Source organism: Hemicordylus capensis, chromosome 5, assembly GCF_027244095.1.
Source record: "Hemicordylus capensis ecotype Gifberg chromosome 5, rHemCap1.1.pri, whole genome shotgun sequence".
Taxonomy (NCBI): domain Eukaryota; kingdom Metazoa; phylum Chordata; class Lepidosauria; order Squamata; family Cordylidae; genus Hemicordylus; species Hemicordylus capensis.
In genome coordinates this window covers 48177532-48201734 of record NC_069661.1, presented here as the reverse complement: position 1 = coordinate 48201734, position 24203 = coordinate 48177532, and positions in this window count along the sequence as shown.

Genomic DNA, 24203 nt, shown 5'->3' with positions numbered 1-24203 from the left:
TATCAGGAACCCCAGATGACAGTGGATGGACCACCTGGAGCCAGCTGGCTGCATAGTACCATAGTAGTCTTAGGTCTACGCCGAGATTCAAAAATACTGGGGTGTCCTGCTGCCTTTTTATACTTTTACAAAACTAATAAACAACACCTAGAGATGGTCTGATGGGTATACCTTATCAGTGGTATGGGTGAGATCCAAACACTTGAACAACTGCCAAAACATTGAGAGGAGAGATGGTCTTGTGGTTCGAAGCAGGGTCCACCCTGGTTGCATATGAATGAGAGACTAGAAGTGTGAGCACTGTAAGAAATTCTCCTTAGGGGATGAAGCTGGTCTGGGAAGAGCAGAAGGTTCCAAGTTCCCTCCTTGGCTTCTCCAAGATAGGTCTGAGAGACAGAGGCGTATCTAAGGAAAATAGCGCCTATGGCAAGCATTAAAATTGCGCCCCCTGTCCAAACATCTGACACCCATCTTTCAGATAACTTTACCATAATATCAACGGAAAAATACAAGTCTGAAGGTCACATACAAGTCACATATCTGAATATGTGTACAGTGACTTATATTATATTAATTTTTTTTAAAAAAATTACCTGTAGCCCCTTTGGGGGGCTTCTAAAGGCTGGGGGGGTCTGCAAAGGTTCCCCCTCCCCCCTACTGGCCTCTAGGGCCTCACAGGGACCATTTAAGCATGTGCGGTGGCCATTTTTTAAAATAATTTTTTTTAAAAAATGGCAGCTGAAAACAAAATGGCCACCATGCATAGGCCATTTGAGCATGCACGGTGGCCATTTTGTTTTTGGCAGCCTTTCTTTTTTTTAAAAAAAGTTTTCAGTGAAAAACCAGGTTACAAGTTTACAGAGTCTGTAATGAAACCCTGTATGTGTATAAGAAATCTACAAAATCCTATATGCACAGAAGGGAAAAGTGGACCACACCACTAAACCTCCTCAACATATCTTCCGCAGTGATACTACACCCCTCCCGAAATAACGCTTTCCTACTCTGCTACCTACCTGGAAAAGTATGAATTTGTAAATTTATACAAATTTACAAAATGAAAAGGGTTTTTGGAGGAAGAGAAAGAAGTGAAAATAGCATCCACATCTCCTTCCCCACACATTGGACTATGCAGCAAGACTTCAAGGCTTTTAACCCTTCAACCCTTTTCAGTCCCACAAATATGATCTCTGCATGACCCTCGAGGACATATTTCTGTCAGGGTACAGGCTTAATTCACTTCCCCCGTTCCCCACTTCACACTCTGAGCTGTACAGCAAGCATAGCTCCAGTCCTGGCTCCCTGCAATGGTGGCTCCCTTCTTCTGCCCTCATATCACTGTGCAGCATGTAGGCCAAAAAAACATTTTTCACCTTTGCCTAACTTTTAGGCATTACTATAGCTCCTAAAGAACAAAAGGAAAAGCAAAAATACAAATAGGCTTTGGCAATGAAAACTGAATTTGCAAAGGAATTTTGGAACTCAATGCAGTTGCAAAGCACATTAAACTTCCAGTTCATATTGGAGGAAGTGGGAATGGGGTTCAAATAATCTGACTGTCACGGTCATCTAAAGGGCTATTGGCTAGACTGGCTACAAGACTTGGAGTAAAGTCTAAACACTTACTTCTTTGAGACCTTACTTCTTTGGTCTGGCCTTCCAAGGTTTTTAAATGGTTTTAAATTGTTTTAAACAGTTTTTGAATTAGGTTATATTGCATTGTTTGGGATTCTGATTGCTTTGTTGGTTTTAATTGTCTATAAGGGTATTCACACAACCTACCAGGTGGGCAGGTGGGGTGGGGGAAGGCAAAGGTTGTCTAGAGTGCGAATCACACTCCCATATTAACCACCCTGCACCAAGCAGCCCAGATCTCTGGAGGCCAGGATGGCACATCTCGGCCTCAGGATATCCCACAATGCACTACGCAAATGGGTGCAGTGCATTTGAGGAATCCCCCAGGAGATGGCCACTCTAGGCACATGTCTCTGTGTGTTCTCAGGCTTCAAGCAATCCCAGCACTCAGGCTGAAATAAATCCCGGTGCCAGGGATAAAGGTGTGCTTGCACCCTTAACCTCTGTTAAAGGATGGGCTACAGAGTGGGGTTAAGCAGGCGGGCAAATAAGAGAGAGAGAGAGGCAAATAACTAAGTAAGTAAGCAAGCAAGCTTTTGCTAGGAAAAATGCTGGACTGGTTGGCTGGATAAGCTTTTCCACACCTGATTAGACAAGTTCTAGGATTGTACAGGCTTCTCTCTCCTAAGGCTTATGTAGAATTCTTTTGGTTTGTCCAGTGATCTCTTAAAACCTTAAAAAATCTGCCTGTTCTGGTTTATTTGCTGATTTTGGAGGACTGGGAAAAGAGCACTAATGAACTTCTATGAGCATTCAAGAAATTTGGGGGTGTAAAGAGTTCTGCTTTACTCTGAACTCAGATTTTTCAAACTCCTAAAGTTTTCACAGCAGGAATTCCTGAGGCAGTGCCCAGCCAGTCACTGCAAAGAAGTCTGCTACTTTTTGCTAAACATAAAACTGGGCAGGGTGGGGGGGTTTGCAAACCAGAGAAGCTAGAGCTTTACACTGAGTACATGCATGGATTCCAGCACTTCTGAGTTTTGGATGCTTTCTCTCTTTCCAAGTTCAATGAAAATCTAAACTCCCCAGCAATACTAGCATAACAGTAAGAACTCAGAGATGGATGCCTGCTCAAAACTTCCATTTGGAGAAAGTCTTAGGATTAAAACCTTCATTTCCAGGCCAGGGCACATGCACAATACAAGTTTTTTTCCAAACCTGAGCTTGGAGATATTCACCAGCAATGCATCTCTAAAGTAAAGTAAATAGTCCAAAGATAATGTCTCTGTTGCCTTTATTCAAAGGAAACTAAACACAGTACTGCTGCTCCGGTAACCTTTTTGCCACTCCAGGAAGAAATCCTAGTAATATGTAAAAGCAATTTTCTTATTAAAACATTGGATGCACACATGTTTAAGGATTTTCTAATTTTCTTCTGAGCCACCTAATGGGGCAGCGGGAAAATGACTTGATTAGCAAGCCAGAGGTTGCCGGTTTGAATCTCCGCCGGTATGTTTCCCAGACTATGGGAAACAGCTATATTGGCCAGCAGTGATATAGGAAGATGCTTAAAGGCATCATCTCATACTGCATGGAAGATGGCGATGGTAAACCCCTCCTTTATTCTACCAAAGACAACCACAGGGCTCTGTGGTCGCTAGGAGTTGACACCAACTTGACGGCACAGATTAGCTTTACCTATTTTTCTTCTAAGAGAGGAATATCAAGTCAAAACAAAGAGAAGGTTCTTTGCTTGATATCTGAGATAGCTGCTGCCTTTGGAGTAGGCAGTTCTGGACTACATGGGCTAATAGAAGCACAGTCTGATCAATAACTCTTGTGTTTAGAGATATTCTTCATATTCACCCCTATAACAGCCTTCTCAGCCTACTCATATTTTATCATCCATATTGTTCCATCTTATTTGTTTGTTATTTCTCCGTGTAAACCGCCCTGAGCCATTTTTAGAAGGGTGGTATAGAAATCGAATAAATAAATAAAATAAATAATAAAATATTGGATTGCTTTAGCCTGCGATGGCCCATCCACATGTGTTTAGGGATATGGACAAGCACATTCCACTGCCTCTCAGTGTGCCATTCCTCTTCTCTTAATCAAATGGTGAGGTTCATCTAAACCAGGGGCAGACAAGCTTGGCTCTCCATCTGTTGTTGAATAACAACTCCCATCATCCCCAGCCACGGTTTATTGAGCCACAATAAACATTGTGTCAGGGTGATGGGAGTTGTAGTTCAACAAGAGCTGGAGAGCCAAGCTTGCCTACTCCAGGTCTAAATTATCTCTCACATGAAATCTAAATATTTGTATTCAGATTGTCTGTAAGGGAGATGCACCCACGCACAAGTAGTAGAAATGGAATGGTGCACTAGGTGCAGGACATAGGCCATGCTCATTCATGTTCCTAATAAGATTAAGTGGGGTGGGCTCAGATACATTGGCCAGACCAGTCCATTGTTGGTAGTGAGCTGACTTTGATCTCCACATTATTCATTATTCTGAGGTTCTTTTGCACTGCCACTCAACTCAGAAATTAAATGAAGGTGGGTTGGATATCAGCACTTTCTAGAAGACATGTATTTCCAAGGGCTACCCAGAACCTTGAAATCAGGTAGTGAATGCCGGTCTTTTTGTTTGTAGCTTACTTGAGTTGCCTAAGTTCACAATAGGTACCGATGTATAGAACACTGAAGCAACAGACTTGAGCAACCTTGAGAATTGGGTGGGTGTGCATATAAGGCCTCTGGTTAGAGGAGGAGGAGGAGGCAGCTGATTTCATAGCCTGAAGCTGGCTCTGAAGGAGATATCAAGGCTATAGCTACAACTAGCTGTCAGGATGCCTCCCCTATCCCACAGGCTGACTTACCTGGATGGCCCTGTGATGACAAGCCCAGAGATGCATTGGAGGAACCCCCTGGCAGTAAATGTGGTTGGGGTCTAGTGGCAGGAGAAAAATCCAAACTACATCGGGAGCATGCTAGTCTTGGAGCATTCCATTGACCGAGACAGGGGAGGGGAACAATGGCCAGGAGCAGGAGGGACTGGGATGGCCAAGCACTCTGGAGGAAAGGAGAAAGGGAAACTTGTGTCAGGCAATTAGGGAGAGGAAGAGGAAATGTGAATAATGAAGGGCAGGACTTTAAGAAGCTGTAGGGGCTGCTCAAGTCTATTTAGAGAAGCAGTAGTCAGTGATGAGGAGGACTGGCTGGAGGGAAGACCCATGGCCCCTGGAGAAAGGGTGGGTTTTGAGGCAGCAGTTCCTGAGAGAAGAGCTAGAATGTTTTAACTCCCTCCCGCACAACTCTAAGGAAATGTGTAAAGGAAGCTTGCCAGACAAAGAGTCCTGTCCTTCTTCTAATGCAGTCACACACTAGTACCATACTAGTATAAAAGAAAAAACTGCTCATTCATTGCCGTAACTGTGAGAAGCAAGATGGAGGGGGTGAGTGATACACCAGGCGGGACTTCTGACTCTCTTTGGCACCAGTAAGTGTATTCAGAGGATTTTTTGCTGAACGTCCAAATAGGGGTAAAGACCGACTTTTATGTGGCACTGCTGTCAATGCCAACCCACAGCACATCCCATATTTTTTTCAGACTCTAGTATGAAAAAAGAAAGAAGAAAAGAGAAGGTGTTTCCATAGTATTCTCAATATATTAGAAAATGATTCACTCTTTCTTTTCATTGCTAGAAGGTTAATAGTCCCAGACAGGCAGTAAAGATTTCCAGGTTTACTAGTGACCTCATAGGAACAGACAAGTGGTGTGATATCTGCCTCCACAGTGGAGAGAGAGAGGAGAGAGAGACAGACCCAGATGTGTATAGCTCTAATTATTGCATAACATGGAGATAAACTGCAGCCTCAAAGGCGTCTCGCAATCAGTAATCAAGAATAACTGAACAGGCACAGAGTTTTATTTATCATGAGAAGAATGAGATACTGCAAATATTTTTGAGGGTTTCCAAAAACACTGCTGTGTCACAATGGCTTGTAGAAAGAAAGTGTTCACCAATCAATCTATTTATTTTATGTTAATATGTAAACACTTCTATAATAATCAGAGATAAGGAAGTGACATCATCACTTGGCAAATAAACATCTGTTTCAAGTGTACTGGATAAAAAAACTTAGTTTTCAGGCTTGAAAATGAGATGGATGACGTCTGTTGCTAGTTGCTACGATTGCTTTGAGAAAGTCTCACGCTTAAGTCCCATTGATGCTGAAGATATTGATGCTTAATGCTGTATTTAAGCTTAACTGAGCTCAGTTAACTTTCTCTGGTTTGTTCCCTGTGCTATTATAAAATCCCTCCCACTCTGAAGCCTACTGTGCCCCCTGAAAACATGTCCCTCAGGGCTGCACAACCCTCATATTTTTAGACAGCACAGTGGGCTTCAGAGAGAAAGGAAGATAGTTGCATGACGAATTCCCCTCTTTGAATGACAATGCAGTGTCAGACTGGATGTCAGGGTCTGTTGCATCAGTGCAGTGCTGCTAAAGCAGATGTCAGCCACTGTTCCTGTAACTGGGACTGGACGGTTTGCGCACATTACACCAGTGCTTCGTCAGCTGCATTGGCTCCCAGTCCATTTCCAGGCCCAATTCAAAGTGCTGGTTTTAACATTCAAAGCCCTAAATGGCTTGGGACTGGGTTACTAGAGAGAGTGTCTTGCCCCATATGTTCCAACCCGGACCTTAAGATCTTTTTTAAGGCCCTCCTCCAAGTGCCCCTGCCAAATAAGGTGAGGCGGATGGCTACTAGGGAGAGGGCCTTTTTGGTGGTTGCACCCCATTTATGGAATAGCCTCCCCAGTGAGGTTTGCCTGGCTTCATCACTTTGTTCTTTTAGACATCACTTTGTTCTTTTAGACACCAGGTAAAGTCCTTTTTGTTCACTCAGACCTTTTAAGTTTCGATTTTTAAATTTGATTTTTAACTGATTTTTAAAGAATTTTAAAATTGCTTTGTATTATATTTTGTATTGTCTCTTTTCCCTGTTGGTCTCTTATGTGTTGTGTGTTTAATGTGTTGTGTGTTTTTATTTCATGTTTTAATGTTGTGTTGTGGGCTGCCCAGAGAATAATTTGCTATGGGGCAGCTAACAAATATGATTCCTCTCTGGCCTAGAGGACCTAGATTTTCATTCACACAACACAGTTCTATTATTTCCTTGTTACAGGAACAGGTGTGGAAACTGGTTCAAGCTCGAACTGGGTTCAAGTCAAATTGGCCCAGTTCAAGCTCGAATCGGACCAAAAAGGGGGGCTGGTCTGAGTTCGAGCCAAGTCGGGCCCAGACTGATTTGGATGAACTGGCTTGCAGACCTGGTGGTTTGGTATGAGTTCAGTTCGAAGTCAAACTGAACCACCCTTAGCGGTCCCATGCACACCCCAGGTTTCAGGATAACATAATTTTTATTTTCAACAGAATTCTAAAAATTTAAAACATTCCCTGAATATCTCTTCTTAGTAATTTCCTGGATGTTCCTTTTATGTCATTAAAAGGTCTCTACAACTAACACTTTTTAAAATCAGAAAGATATGATTATTTCAAGTTAAAAGTGAACATTATGTATTAACATCACTGCTGAGTGAGCTGAATAATGAATCTACAATCATCACCCCATCATACTTAGGAACAAAGAAATTACTGACGACACTGCTGCAATTTATCTAGAGCATTTATAAAAGGCAATTTTTTTAAAAAAAATGAGATATGTGTTTTTTTCTTGGTAATTTACTATGTATCGTTGGCATTGATAGCACTAGACACAAGGGGCATATGCTCTGAACCTTGTGCCTGCTTGCCCTTCCCCCCTCAGAATTTTGTATTAAAAATTGCATAGTGTCAAAACTGACTCAAAAAAGGAGGAAGAGGAGAAGGAGGAGGAGGAGGAGGAGAGGAGGAGGAGGAGATGATGAAGGGGGTAATACACGAGCTGCACAGCAGCCTACCCACCATATTGCACATGGTGGTAAGGCCACTGCAAGATATCATTGCAAAGGCTGAGAGAAATTTAAAATAAAACAGGACTGTGGGTCAGGGACCTTCTACCAGGATTCCAACAATACCTGTGGCCCAAACTGCCTAATATAAGAGTGTACTGTTGATTAATGGCTTCAAAAACTGGAAGAGTGTTGGATTCCTTTAGAGAGCATGAAAAGGTTTAATTAGCAAAATGCGGGGAGGCTCTGAGCCTGAACCATGCCCTGTGGGCCCCATATCTTTTCAAGTACCTAGCAATGCCACTTCTTTATGTCTATTTATTTATCATATTTTTATTTATTTATCTTTATAAATATTTATTTTTATATTTTATTTTTATTTATTTATTTATTTATTTATTTATTTTTTATTTATGTCTATTTATTTATCATATTTTTATTTATTTATCATATTTTTATACTGCCCCATATAAAAGTTTTTATACTGCCCCATATAAAATCTCAGGGTGGTTTACTTTTTATAGAATGCAAAGACTTTGGTTCTTTTTAGGAAGTACTATCCATTTCTTATTTTTCCTCTGGCAGTGAACTGATGTGAAAACTATTGGCATGACATGATTATTCATCCTGAAAATGAGCAGAGCTACCCCACCATGATAATTAACAAGTATCCACCCGTTATTAAGATGACCAAATATTTCAATCATGGATACTGCTGAGTGGTCTTTGTTCTGGTACTCGTTTTGACAGAAAACTGATAAAATGAGGCTCCCTTATACTTTCTCAATCACATCCATGGCTCTAGAGCTAGAAATAAGTTTAATTATGGGTATCATTTATCAAGTCCTTGCCAAAAGGAGAGTAATCTTTTACTGAGTAGGTTATCAGTTTTTCATAGCTCAGGAAGCAGCACTTCAGACTGACACTGTGATCCAGTGTGCACTCATGAGTAAATGGCACTGAGGCTAATAGGGTTTATTCATTGATAAGTAAGTATAAGACTTGTAAATCTTCACAAAGTATAAGTAAGTATAAGACTAATACATCAGTACAAGTTGAAAAGAGATTGTTAGGGTATCTGCAGGAAACAATACCCTTAAAAACCACTGCAAACTGACAAGCCAGAAAAGGTATGTAAATAAGTAACGATGAAGGTGTAGTCATCAGCCTCCCCTCCCTCTAAAAACTTAAGAGTTCACTTCCTGTTAAGTCTTTAGACGGAAGGGAAGCTCATCACTACACCATCCTAGTTACATGACTGACAGGCTGGTGAACTGAAGGTCTTAGCCAATTAGCACATCTGGTGGGTGGGACCTAGAGAGCTTTTACCAGGAAGAAAGGAGTTCTTTGTTGGAAGAAGCTAGGCTGGAGGTGCTGAGAAGGACATATGACCATGGAGGTTGGCTGCAGGAGAATAACTTTACAGATCCTTGAAAGACAGGAGGGTAGGAAGCTTGAATTCTCATCAGGTGTTTGGTGAATTCAAGGCAAGAAGCCAGGACTTATGGCTTTGGGAAGTTTAGTCTAGGGAAAAGTTTGTTTAGTCAGACTGGGCATTAGGGATGTTATATTGCTTTGTGTGTGCGTGCTTTTGCATATTCTTTTTGCATGTAACGTAACTAAAATAAGAAACACTAGCCTACACCCATCCTACCTAGGGTGTTGCAAAATACTCTATAAACATTTAAATGTGCATTAAGGCAAACTATTTTTGTAACCCTACTAAGTATTCTTAACTGTACCTAAAAGCTGAGAAAGCCTCAGATGGAAGCAGTCTGTAGTAATTGAATAAAACTGTTTTTAATTTCTTTTCTTTTTACAAGCCTCTCTGGGTTTTATTATTTATTTATTTTTATTTATTCATCATATTTTTATACTGCACACCTCTAGGCAGTGTACAAAATTTTAAATTAAAACTGATTAAAATACATGACACAATAAAAACAGCATAAAATAGTTATTAAAACAAATTGTTAAAATTATTAAAAAATAATAAGTTGGTTTTTCACTCAGGAAAAGGGGGAACTGAAGGGGGATTCCTCTGGCACAAACAAACATCCTCAAACATTCAGCAGCTATCAGTTTTCTCACCACGTGTAGGGTCACATGTGCAAGATTTTTGTACTTGTCCAAGAGTCAAATTAAGACAGCCCCCCCCCCCAGGAAACCCCAAGAGTTTATTTGGATGAAAAGGGTTGTGGTGGCAGCATTTTGAACCTACCGATAATACAGGATAGTTTCAGGAGACATCTAGGCAGGCAGCTCAGCAAGGATGATTCAGCATTTCTTTCCCTCACATGAGCTTGCTCTGAGACAAAAGCTTTAATCTGCAACAGAAGGCCAAAGAGTTTTTCATTAGCAGTTCAAGTTTAAATTCTGGCTTTCTTTATAGGATTATTCTCACTAACAGCTTTTGAAAATGAAGCTGTGAGTCTAAAAATAAAGTACAGCACACTGGAAAGGACTTTCAACAAATGAGCTACAAGTGTGAAAATATTAAAATATGGGAACACAAGCTTCTATACTACACTTTATAGTGAGTGATAAAGATATTTCAGAGCTATCAGAGCTAAGGGAATATACATAAACATTTAAACTGCATATAATATGCTCTTATGAGAAAACACTAAGTGGGAGATTTAAATTATAGGGGGAAAGAACACATTCTGATGAGTGAGAGGTAGTAGGCCAATATTTCTTTTTCACAAATCACAATGTTTAATAAGCTGGCACTTCTGGGATATTTTCAAGAGCAGTAGTAAATGGACTTTAATGTCTAATAAAGCCTGTAACTACTTTTTCTTTTTGGAACAGAGATTGATCTGGCTCATATTTTAGACCCATAGTGGTCTAATGGGTATATTGGACTTGGATCTGAAAATTGGCATTTGATGAAGGTTAGCCAGGGATTTCCTGGCTGGCAAGTCACCATGGGTAGCTACAGATGAACATCATTTGGTGGTAATTGAACATGGTGTGCACATAGGGTCACCTAAGAAGCAGCTGCACATAGTGTTTTGCCCTGTGATGAGGAGAATTCTAATACTCTTATGTTTCCAAGAATACATTATCAGGACTGAAAGCCAAAAGTTCTAAGAACTTTTAGGTTCTAAGATTTCACGGAATCCTGCTCCTCTCTTATTCCACTTGTTTTGTGGTCTGGATGGCAGCAGCAGTTGTGCTTCTGGTTTACTGTTCAGTGCCATTTTTCACAAAAGGATTCAGAATGAGAGGAGGATGTACTTGCCCTTCCTCTGATTGCTTCATGATGATGTCGCATAATGACACTGGGTCATCATGAAGCCAAATCAAATTGAGGACAATGCTTCTTGCCTTCACTGTGGAGCTTGTGAGGGAAACAATGGCTCCAGCCAGCATTTGTGATCACTGCCACTCAGTTCACCCCAGTTCACAACGCTGCATTATCACTGAAATACTCCCCTATTTCACATTCTATGAATATGTCAGAGAAGCTGGGGGCCATTTGGTACAGAGCTAGCCAGGAGAGACCACAGAACAGTTTTCTTTGCTGTTGTTCCATGTAACAGGTGACTGGATCTCCTGACTATATGCATCCATTACTATGTGCAGGCAAATTGTCATCTGGTCTTTCTCATAGCAGAGTGTCCCCAAGTCAAAAGCCAGTGACAAGCCTTCATTACACTATCCATGAATCCCCAAATGTTGACAATGACATTTAACTTTATCACAAAATCTGTGTTTTCCTTCCAGGCTTTCACATAGTAGGCAATGCTACTGCTTCCCTTCAAAGATAATAACAAAAGGCAGACTCCATTAATAATGCTGGGTAATTAAGAGTCTCCTTTTGTTTTGATACAGAGCTCCAAGTTGAGAAAAGGTCATAACCTCTGTATCAGCTAAATTCTACACGAGCCAAATGTACTTGAATAGTTATGCCCAAGACTCCAACTTTTAATTATTTCCAAATATACTCAGGCTGGTGAGGAAATATATATATTCTCTTTATCATAACAAAGTTATTTTAGTACTGTGGCTCTAGTTTTGAAAAATGAAAATGCTGGAGTATCATTCCCCAAAGGAAATGAGACATATACTTTGTCCACTTTTCAGTTCTTCTGTTGCTGTTCTTCTGGTGCGTGAAACAAGAACTCCCATAAATCATATCTAAGTTAACACTTGAACTCACCACACAGAACTTAATACACTGGGCTATGGAAAAGATTTCCTTATCTAACCTATCTCTGAGTCAATTTAAAGTCCTCCCCTCACTCTTTTTCTTTTTAGGATGAAAAGGTCCAATATGCCAAGGAATTATCCAGATGTAGTATACATGGATTCTTAAATGGCAGCTCTTGCAGTCTCCTGCAACTTTGCAAACCACAAATATTTGTAATGTGCTTCAGGAGCTTATTTCTTGAGTCAAGCTCTGTTATACCCTTTAAGTTTAGCATTACCGGGTTTTTTTCCCCTACTCCTTTTTCTCTTTCTCCAACATCATGGAAAAATAAGCTTGTGCTGGAATGTAAATTGTTGCTATGCCTTGCAGAACACTGCCCTAGAAGGTATTTTCAGATCTTAGCTGGCCTAGATAGGAGGGATTGCACTTCTGTATTCTTTAGGCATTCATTTACATTACAGCTCCCACTGTGCTATGATTTTTTTCTTCAAAATGTTCTACAGTTATTGTAGCTGTCAATTCATTTAGATGGCCAGCAATCCCAGGATGAAGCTCTCTAACATCAGAGAAGTTGGGTCAACTGTAATATTTTGATGACTAAGGACAATTTTACCACATAGCAGTTATGGTAAAGTGTAGTAAAAGCTGTAGCACTGGTAGAATACATAGTAAAATTGTCATATGTTCGGATTCTGTGCTATGCAATATTGTAATACTGTCCTGATGCAGATCTATCCTATGGACAGTAGCCAGGATCTAACGAATTATTTTAGGTGAACTTAAAGGGTTGCACATGCTCAGTGGTATTTATCTTTTTTTTTCTTTGGATATCAGATTCTTCCCTATGGTACACCACAAAATGCTTCTGGAACTCCCATTTATTTCAAAAACTGTTTGCAAAGTGGCAGGAGGGACTGAAACAGAAGTTTAAAGACTATTTGGGATCAATCTACTAATTGCACAATTATTTGGATTCTCATCTCTAATTACAGAATTTCAAGTTTATGAGTTTACCATGGAATGATTAAAGCAGACTGACTTTCACATGGGAATGCAGTCTTGGGCGAGCAATCATACATCAGTTTGAAGGGTATTTGCAGAAGCCCACCCTAACTGGAAAAGGGTTCCACTAAAAACGATCAACACCAGTGAAAGCAGGATCAAAATTTTAAATTCCAGGTATGAACATCAATAAACAAGATTCAAACTGAACAACTGTTTGTGGTGACTTCTAGCATTTTGATGCAGTTGTGTTACTTCTAGCATTTTGATGCAGTTGTGTTTATTTAACAATAGTTAAATAGTAGCAGTACATTGATTTTTTAAATCAGAAAATAAATTTCAGAATCAAAAGTTACACATTTGCAAGATGTTTATGATACAGATATGGTAATCCTGAATTTAAGAACTACAGTAAAATTGCTTCACAGAACTAAAACTTAACTGCAACCATAATACAAACTTTCTACTATTTACAACAGCAAAAATTTTTTTTTAAAAAAACCTACAACTCTACTTGTTCTTCAGAACAAGCATGAGAGCCCTGCCCATGAGGTGCAGCCTGAATAGCCATGAATAGGGAGCCCAGTCCCTGCAGTGGCTTCAGGCGTGACATCCCTCTGAGTCCTAACCAGAAGGACTAATGCCAACTGGTAGTAGTAGGGCATGGTCCTTGACTCCACTCCCAACAGCTTATTGTGTGTGGTCACTGCCTTGAATTTCTTCTTGAGGTGCTGGAGTCGCTCCTTGCACTGGGCATTGATGCGTTGGAATCCCTGCTTTGCCATCCACTGGGAATCCAGTTGCACATGGACATGATCCTGAACTGGAATCCAAAGAGGCACATGGGTGGCACACATCTGTCCTTTTTCTGAACCAGCACCTGTTTGTTGGCCTGAACCAACCGCCTCATTCCATACTCTCTGCAGTTTTAGGTGTTAATACGTAACCTTCTAGCCATTGTGAGGGTTATGTTAAGGAAAAGTTACTTGCAGGACTCCTAAAAGCAATCAGAGTCCTCCACCCCCACCTCAGCTTGAGCATCCCCTCCTCCTAATTCCTGGTACATGGACATCCCTCCACAGAGCATCTGCAGCACTGGTGGCAGTATGGGAAGAGCAGGCAGACCCTTGCTCTTTTCCAAATCCTAACTTATCCATGAACTGGAAACTGCAGAAAGCATCCCCTAGTTGCCCACTCCTATGTGCTCCCTGAAAAATGTGCCAAGGAGCAGCCAGCGGGAAGTGTATTGCACCTGCATGTAGGGGCATATACTTCCGATCCCCTGCATCGAAGCAGCATCATATATTGAGGCCAAACACCATTTGACAAGTCTGCTGTGCAATAGTTGTGGGGTGCATAGCAGGAGTGCAGTTTGTGGTATGAGAGACATGGGTGTTGGAGGAGAGGCCACACATCATCTAGGGTGCCCATGCTATAAAGATGGGGGCATGGTGGGGTGGGAAAAGAAAGAGACTAGAGTGATGTGGGGCATGCTCCATGACTTCTGCAGCAAGGGACCCAGGTGTTCTTTCCACAATACACAACATTTAATGGGTCACTGAAGATCCTCACCTACTGGCACTGTCCCCATCTAGCATGTCTTTCAGGCCATGGCGCACCCCTTTCCCAAAGCACAAAGCTGCAAGCGGGCATCTGCTGATGTGCTCCTTTCCCTTTTAATGATGTAACTGGAGGGATGCAGCATCCCTGTTGCCAGGCATTAGTAGGAGGAGAGGAGAGATGGCAGTGGGGTGGGGCACAGGCTCGGAGAGCTCTGGCCAGCAAGAAGCGCAGCAGGCATAGAGCTGGTGCATTTCTGGGCTTGTCTGGGCCGCCCCCTCTATGGTTTCAGGAGCAGGCCGAGCACAAATCCCAGGTTACGATAGTGGCAGAATTTGGACGACATGACACTGCCTCAAAATCTGAAATCTGAGCAGCAGAACTCACTACCAACCAAAGGTTCAATTTGCAGTTTGGGGAGGGAAACTTCAGGTTGCTCTTGTGATGAAACTGCAGTTTCACACATTCAGATGATCACAAAACTGAACTTCAGGCTCATTTTCCTCCAGTCTGGCATTGTGTGTGAAGGCGGGGGCCGTAGGCATTATGTATGAAGGCAGCCATAGACCAATTATCATTTGTACTGTGGGCAGGATCTGCAGGCATCTTAAAGAGCAAAGCACTTCTGTTTTCTTCTTTCATCCAAAAAGATGGACTATAAACTTTTTGTTGTGACAGACAGAGTAAGCCTATGAAGAAAGCGGGGAAAGGACTGTTTAATGTGTTTAAATGAGTTTTAAATATATGGTGGGGTTTTTTAAAGTAGCAGAGACATCAGCCTTTTTATTTCTTCCAAAAACCATTCATAGAGCTAAAATTCTTTGGAAAGGTAAACACATAAAGGAAGCCTCAGCAGAGGACTTCAAGCTTATAATGGTTTATCTAGTTTCACAGCACCCTAAACATCTATCTATAGAAAGAGACTTCCCTTTGATGCTTTCAGGCCACTGTTTCTTCCTGCCTTATCTGTGTAACTGACATCTTTATTCAGCTTCAGCTGAATGTGTAATCACAGCTTTTCTTTGTGGGCAAAGCTTAATCTTGTGAACTTGGGAAATAATTATTATTGCAAAGGAGATTTTTTTTGTCAACCAAGTTGAAAGTAGTGGGGTCATCACTGCTTCCAGTCTCTTTGGGTGGTAGAACAATAGCCTATTTGTTAGTTTTGGAATGTGGTCAGTTTTAGGGAGCTTGGCACTCCATCTACCCACATTAACTTGAGTATATTGCAGTGAATCATAAGAACTGCATTAAGAGATATACATTTGATCTTTACTGGGTTTTGTTTTGTTTTGTTTAGCACGGGGTACCTAATTTTAAATCTTCTATGGTTAAAGTCACATCACACCATTTCCTGAAAGTCTAGAGTGCCATTTGCCTTCGCTAAAGAAGTTTGCATTATTTATTTTCAGAATTGCCAGCTGGCCAACAAAATGAAGGGGGAAAGCCTGCTTTTTTGTGTCCCTCTAAGAGAGATTTGATATGCATACATCTACAATTTTTCTGGTCATGATCACCTGCTAATTGCTACAGATCAAACTTTTGTTAAAGAGACAATGGCAGAGTTGACTCAAGAATCAGTGTGGTGTAGTGAGTGTGGTGTAGTGGTTAGAGTATTAGACTATGACCAGGGAGTCCTGAGTTCAAAACCCCATTGACCCATGAAACTCACTGGGTGGTTCTGGGCCAGTTGCTTACCTCTCAGCCTAACCTACCTCACAGGGTTATTGTGAGGTTATACATAACCATGAACTCTGGGCTCCTTGGAGGAAGAATGGGTTATAATTGTAGTAAATAAATGAATATTTGCTTTGCTATTTCATTTGTTTAAATTATACTAGCTTAACTCTATTGCTCCCCTCACCCCCTGCCACAGCCCCCCTCACCTTAGAGATCTCTCCACCCTCACCTGAGCCACACTCCTACTGCTCCATCCCATTGCTCCCATCCTCTCACCACTCTTGGTCATGGCTGCAGCACTGTTGGTGCCTATTGGCCAAATTGCAGCCCCCTATCCCCAGAAACCTCCTCACCCTCACCTGAGCTCCACTCCTGTTCCTCCTCACAGGAGCAGCAGCAGCAGCAGCAGTGGTTAACGAGGCCCTTCCTAGCTGCCGTCATTGCCATGGCTGCTCGTTCCACTGAGGGCTGTCCCTTACCTGCCTCCCTCCGTCTGCCAATGGCCTCGGTATATCCAAACAGCAGCAGTGGTTGACTGGACCCTTCCATGTTGCCACCACCACCAGGGCCGCTCATTCCCCTCAGGCCGCTGACAGTCTCAGGCCCATTCATCGCCCTTCCTTCTTTCTCTCTTCCCCTCCCTTCCTTGTCTCTCTTTCTCCCTCCTCCACTCACTCTTCCCCTCTGTCTTCCTCCCCCCTCCCTTCCTGAGTTAACAGAACTTGTTCATCTTGTTTCCTCATCTAATTCATACAACAGCAGCCTCCTTCTCTGGAAGGGACTCTTTCCTCCCTCATGACCCCTCTCTTCTCAGACCCTGCCATCTATCTATCTATCTATCTATCTATCTATCTATCTATCTATCTATCTATCTATCTATCTATCTATTCCTCTCCTCTACAATCAAGAACATCTTCTGACCAGTAACAGTTGCATTCCAACTGACCTTAACCATCAGAGGCTCCTCCTCCCTATCTGCATATGGAATCCCTACTTCCCCATCACCATCGTGCTTCTGCTCTCACAGGTTCCTCCTCCCTATCTGCATATAGAATTCCCACTGCCCAGTGAGGTGCTTCTGCTCATGAACTATCACAAGGTCTGCCACGCATGGGATTAGCCATGAGTACACCTTAAAGAATTGTATATAGAGAGAGAGATAACATTCACATCAGCATTACAGCCTTATTTAACCTCGGTAGCTTAAAAAAAAATAGCTATACCATTTGCTACTTAACGTGTAGATACAGCTTGTAATAAAGCATTAACCAATGAGGGTTGTTGTTTTAAGGGTTAATGCTTTAAGGGTCTATAATAAAGCATTAACCACATCTTGAACTAACTTTTATTTTGGACCGGCATGAATATAGTAAGGAAGGTAGCATGTGCCGTCAAGTCGGTGTCAACTCCTGGTGACCACAGAGCCCTGTGGTTGTCTTTGGTAGAATACAGGAGGTACTTAAGTCTTAAACATGATGCCAAGTGCCTCTTTTGCATTTGTTTTAATATATAGGGAACTGTTAAAAATGCAATTCCCCACTTGAAGTCTAAAGTGAGTACACTCCTTTCTGTCTCATTAGGACTCTACCACCTCATCCCCAACTCATTCAGCTACATGTATAGATGTCAGGAGACAATGCAGTGGGTAACTAAAAGGAGAATGACTGGGCAAGGTTTGAGAAACTGATGTGGTCAAATCAGCCCCAGAATTGCATTCTGCCTGAATGAATAACCACCAAAGACAACACTTTTATACCGCAAAGATTGGCTGAACTATAGAAACTTAATAATGAATGTAGTTGTGTTGGTAAACTTATAGTTGACCTGCTTAAACTTAGCAGTAGGTTCACTGTGGAGTGAGAGTGGGAACACAGCATTTGTTGGCCTTCAAGGATGAGGAGGTTCTACTGAGGTCCAATAAATCACAAGGACAGGCAAGATGGGTGAAGTTAAAGCTGTAAAATTACGAGAATCCCTCAGTGTAGAGATGAGGAGGATTTTGGACAGGGGATATTTTAATGCAGCCTGGGACTTTTAAAGCCAACAACTGATCTCATTATCAGTCACAATAACTCAAATTTATTATAATCAACCTCTCTTTCTACTAGAGCTCAGTATCTGCAAAAACAATGACAGATGTCACATATGGAGGCGAGGCTCAGGATCAGTGAGACTCGCTGGAAGGGGGTTTGCAGGGAGAGCAGGCTTAGCCCACTCTCCCCACAGACGATCATTCAGTCTGCCCTGGGTGGCCAGATTGGCCACCCACACAACTGCTGCATCTGTCACGGAGCTGGTGGGGGCCACAGGGATTGGGAGTCACGTGGCCCCCGGAAGGTCCAGGATGCCCCGCACGAGCTCACGGGGCATTCTGGAGAGACCCCCAGGGCAGGGAGGCCTGTTTCAGCCTCCCGGCGGGGGTCTCGTGTGTTGCCGTGGCAATAAATGATCACAAAAATGGGGTTAGCAGAGTGCTCGCTCCGCTAACCCCATTTAAGGGAAGGGTTACAAAAGCGGGTCACCTGCTTTGGAGAAACCGGGCTTGACTGCGAGCCCAGGGGTTCTCACGTTTGGCTGAAATCGGGCTATGCTCCCTTAGCCCGATTTTGGCCGATTGTGAGAATCGCCTCATGACTTTGATAACATTTTTGCTGCTGATTCATGTTATCCAGCTATCATGTCTATGTATAGATTTGCACAACAGTAAACTTGTAAAAGAATAGCCCCAAGAAATGTGGAATTGAAGCGTGTGTGTGTCTGCGCGCGCAAGAAGAATGTGTTCCCCCTTTTATTTCATCATGTGCTCATACACACAATCAATTCAACATTCCTTTTAGATAGAGTGCTTGATAGATTACCCAGAGGCTCAGTCTGACTGAGGTTAACAGGTGGGCATTGTTGAGCACTTTAACAAACTTCAGTTAAAAAGCCTCCTGCTAATCTACCATCTTGATAGATGGCCTGCCTCACCCATGGGATTGTTGAAGAAAGCAATCTTGGAAGGAAGAGGGACAGTTAGATGGTCAACTCAATGGGGAACTCACAGCTGAAAGAATGGATTTGAAACAAGAATTTACCAGGATTTTGTCCTTCTGGATCTCTTGGTTTCCAGCAGTGAGAATGCCCAGCAGCTGTATGAAATAAAAAGCAGCTGTGTGAGCTGGGGAAGAGTTCAGAGTTTACTGGCTCTGGAAGAAGTACAGGAGTAGCCACATACATGTTAACAGTCTTTTTGCCCAGGAGACTGGATGGAGGAAAGCAATGCCTTTGCATTTCAGGAACAGATCCCACAATCAGGACTGAAAAACATTTTGTATCTGGTACTCCTTTGCGTTCAGAGGATGTACAGAAAACAAAGAAACAAACACATCACCATTATGCTGCACAGAATTAAGGAGGATGAGTTACTTTCTCTGTTGGCCATTTTATCAGTCAAGGTACCAGGAATTAAAGCCCTTAGTTCCTGGTACCTTGGCTGATAAAATGGCTAACAGAGAAAATAATCCTTATATTCAAGCCTGATCCTTATATTCAGAATCTTCCTTTTCTGATCACAGCTAACATCACCACACACATCACAATGAGCAATATTTGTAATGTTGAAGTCAACCCTACCAGCCAGCTGTATGTGTGTTCATGGATTCTACAGCCAAAGGATGTGCGGAAACTTCTCTAGTACCATGACTAGCAGTACTCACTCTCTTCTCCACAAATCTGATGTGTAGCTTAGAGTTCTTATCTCTGTACCTTAATATTTGTGCTTATAATTGGAAACTTGAAAAAGGAAAACTCAGGGGAACGACAATGTCAGTGACTAGTTTTATTGCAGTCTTCTAATCATTGGAAGGATCACTCCACAGAGATATAGTATGTCAATAGATCTGCAGTTTCGTTGGCTTAGAGAGCCTTTCCTTGCAGGATAATATTTAATGAAATAGTTCCTCTTTAAGATTGTTAATATTGGCATACCACATCTGGACTATTGATCTGTTAAATAATGTTTTCACTCTCTTCTTTCAAAGTAGAATGCTACCGGCATGCACTTGAAAGTGGTTTCATTTCCTAGTCAAAAGTCATTCAATCAATTGTTCTACCTAGTTCTATCCGGGTTTGGGAGCTGTGTGTGCTCCCAATTGTCAGTTGTGTGGAAGCAAGGTAGCAGGGAAACGTAGGTAGAAGTGATTGTGTAGAAGCCAGGTTGGAGGAGAAGCTACTAGGGATGTGCGGACCAGTCCGGCAGTCTGGTCCAGGGGTTTGGGGGTTTGGGGTCGAACTGAACCGCCACCACCCCAGTTCCGTCAGACCGGAACCGGACTGCCGGGTCCAGTCCGGCCAGTCCACAAATTTTATGTTTGTTTGTTTTTTAAAAAAATTAAAGTTGATGATAAGTACCTTTAGCCCCTTTGGGGGGCTTGCTGAGGCCGTGGGGGGGGTCACCGCGGGTTCCCTGTCCCCCCGCTGGCCTTCCTTATCACCGCCGTGGCCTGCCGCAGCTGGGTAACTGACCACTTTCGGCCTTTGGGGGCCTCTGTACAAGCACGTGGCCATCATTTTGGCGGCCGCTGCACATGCGCCAATGCCCTCTGCAAGGGCAAATTTACTTCTCTGTGCCGCGCCATGGCTACTCCCAAGTAGACCTCCAGCCAGGAGGGCTTAAAAGCAGCCTCCCGGCTCGGGTGTCTCTCCAGTATGCCCTGCACGCTCACGCAGGGCATGCTGGAGCTTCTGGGGGCTGATCCTCCCAGCTCCTGCCGGCTCTGTTACGGAGCCCCTGCCGGCTCTCCTCTCAACCCCCCTAGAGGCTCTTCTCACCGATTGTGAGAAGAGCCTCCATATTATGCCTATTTTGGAACAGTTGCACTGCCTGCCAATATGTTTCCGGGCAAAATACAAAGTGCTGGTTATTACCTTTAAAGCCTTGTATCGTTTAGGTCTGAATTATCTTAGAGAGCACCTTCTTCCGCATGATCACCACCACACGTTAAGGTCATCTGAGGAGGTCCATCTTCAGTTACCATCAACACCTCTGATGGCAACTCAGAGATGGGCCTTCTCTGTAGCTCTCCTGGGCTGTGGAATGCACTCCCAGCAGAAATCCGTAATCTGAGTTCATTATTGGCCTTTATGAGACCCCTTAAGATCTATCTGTTTGGCCTGGCCTTCCAGGGGTTTTTTAAAAACTGTTTTAAACTGTAAAGGTTTGGCCTGGTTTTCCAGGGTTTTACAAACTAATTTAATTGTTTTAATAATTATTTTATGTTGTTCTTACAGTTTTTGAGTTTAATCGTTAATTGATTTTAGTCTTGTTTTAATGTAAATCACCCTGAGCCATTTTTGGAAGGGTGATATAGAAATCAAACAAACAAACAAACAAACTGCAGTTAGTCTATCGATAGCATTAGGCTTAGTGCCACCCAAGCACTGCAAAATTTGCAATTACCAATGTAGCAAATATTAGGAGGTTACAGTTTACTTAGGGCAGATTGAGAATTAACAATAATTAGTAACCTGAGATTAGTAAAACAGTAACAGAAGTAACCTGAGGTGCTGCCACCCTGGTCCACACACACACACACCCCCATGTGACCCTCTACTTCTGTTGTAGGTTCCAATAAGCTGAGATTGGTCATGTTGTACAAACCCAGCAATCACAGCATATCCTGCCCTGCTTCTCTCACTGAGTTTTCAAATAAGTGACAGATGTCAGATTCCCTGAGGGAAGTAGGGCAGGATACGCTGAGACTGATGGATTCTGATGACATGGCCACTCTCAGCACATCAGAACCTATAACAGGAGGGTTGTGCAGGCTCCCAGAGCAGCAACAATTTCCATCATCCTTTGGCCATTATGGCTGGGGAATTGTAGTCAAACAACATCTGGGGACCAAGTTTGAGAACCCCTGCCTCATTGGATCAGACAAAAGGTGCATCTACTCTAGCACCCTGCTTTCCACAGAGGCCAACCGGGTGTATGTGGAAAGCCCTTACATTTTACCTGAAGGTGACAGCCGTCTCCCATGGTGACTCATGGGAGTCATTGTTGCTCCAAACATGGGAGTTCCATATAGAGATTCTTCACTTAGACATGCCTTTGCATACATTTTGATAACCATGTAGCATGACCCTAACAGTCTGATTGTCTGCTAAGCTGCCATGGATCTTGCACACTGAAAGTAAGTTCAGTTGACTGCTTTGCTCCCACAAATATAATGCATTTTACTTGCCTTCCCTGTAATAAGTGCCATGTGGGCTTGGATCCTGCAAAAGGATGCATCGGGCTCCTAGGCTACCCTGCACATGTCATGACATGGCTTTGAGCAGCCATCTCCGTCCAAAGTCATCTGTTGCTGCCACAGTACGTCATATTGGTCTCACTGCCCCCCAGTGCCACACTGCCGTGATGTAATATTTTTCTTATATACATAACTAGTAAAACATCATGATTGTTTCCCTCTTGTAGCTGCTTTCCTCTAGCTACATATATTATCCAAAAGAGATGTTTTTATTAAAACAGATTAGCTGCTGAAATACATAGAAATATTGTTAGGAGACTGAGAATTCTGGGCGAAGAACAGTTTCTGTTTCATATCAATTTGGTTCTTTTCATTGATGGCTATTTATTTCTTGTGTGTATGCCCCCCCCCCCCCCGCCCGCAACCTGCCACCCAAAGGCAGAACTTATCTTTCTGTGTGAGCCAACACAAATGGAAATAAAGAGCTAAAAAACCTGCTTGGCAGGAAAGCATACTATTTATAGAACATTGATGGTGGTCATTTCCATACATGTTTTCAGTGCATCTACATGAAACTCATGTCATAACCAAATCCAAAGTTAAAGTTAATGCTAGAATTGAAGCTTTCTGTCCAGTTCTCAGAATCCCACTTTGCATACAATGTGGAGTCTTGGGGTTATGCTTCCCCCCTTTCTTTTTCTCATGCAAGAAAGGGAAATAATCGTAGACAGAAGGAAATTATTAGGTCATTTTAAATACATATGTAAATACAAGCACTGAATATGGGAGATACTTGCCAAATGTCTAACTGGCGAGTTTGGGACATGTGGCGGATTTGGGATATGTGCATGAGATGTGAATGCCTTGGAGTTGCCAACTCCTTTCCCTGTGCAGAAGTTTGTCTTTCCACAGCACATTTCCTAAGCCTTGGAAATCTGGGGGAAATATTGGCCCATGGTCAGCATATGGTTTTCAGGTGTAACATATTGTAAGGATCAGATGAGCTGAATTGTACATTTCTGGTACCCTAAATTAGTGCTGGCTGCAATTTTTGAAGATATCATACAGCTAAAACAACAGGTATATGACGTGGCCAGGCAATGACGTGTGGGTGAGCCTTGTCAGTGGTGGCCCCAGCTTGCTGGAACTCCCTGCCCCTTGATCTTAGACTCGCCCTCCCTGTTTAATTATAAATGGAAGGTGAATTTTTTTTTTAATTATTCCCCCAGGCCTTCCCTTAACTCTATACACTATCAATGGCTACTAGGGCTATAGGCCACCTTCACCCTCAGAGGCAAGATGCTTCTAAATACCAGTTGCAGGGGAGTAACAGCAGGAGGGAGGGCATGCCCTCACCTCTTGCCTGTGGGCTTTCCAGAGGCATCTGGTGGGCCACTGTGTGAAACAGGATGCTGGACTAGATGGGCCTTGGGCCTGATCCAGCAGGGCTTTCCTTATGTTCTTATGTTCTCTATGACTGTTTTGCTTTAATGATTGTCTTATCCTGCATTTCTGTTATTTCAGAGGTTCTGTTTTATTGTGTTTTACTGTGTTTCTAATGAACTTTGTTCTAAACCACCATGAAGAATGGTGGCATGTAAATATTTTAAACATACATACAAACAAAACGTATTGGCAAGCCTGTTAAAAATGGAAGAGGTGAGCATATATATATAAACAAGCCTAAGCTCTGGTGAGTGTCCCCTCCCTAGGATGCTGCTTGCCTAACGTAGACATGTGAAGAATTGGAGAGCTGGTAATATCTTCCATTCTACAGAAAGACAATATCAGTCACTGATCCAGGATGAGCTGACAGTCCAAGACTGAAGCAGAATTGTCCATGTGCAAGATGCAGTGTGCCTGGTGGGGATGCTGCTGCTATACTTCCATAAATAATATAGTGATTGTTCCTTTGTAGGAATAACTTTCTTTTCCTGTCAGCGTTACCTCTTTAAAAATAGCATGTTCCAGAAATGAAGGAGGGAAATTGCAAGCAACAGGACATATGATAACTGCCAAAAGAACCGAT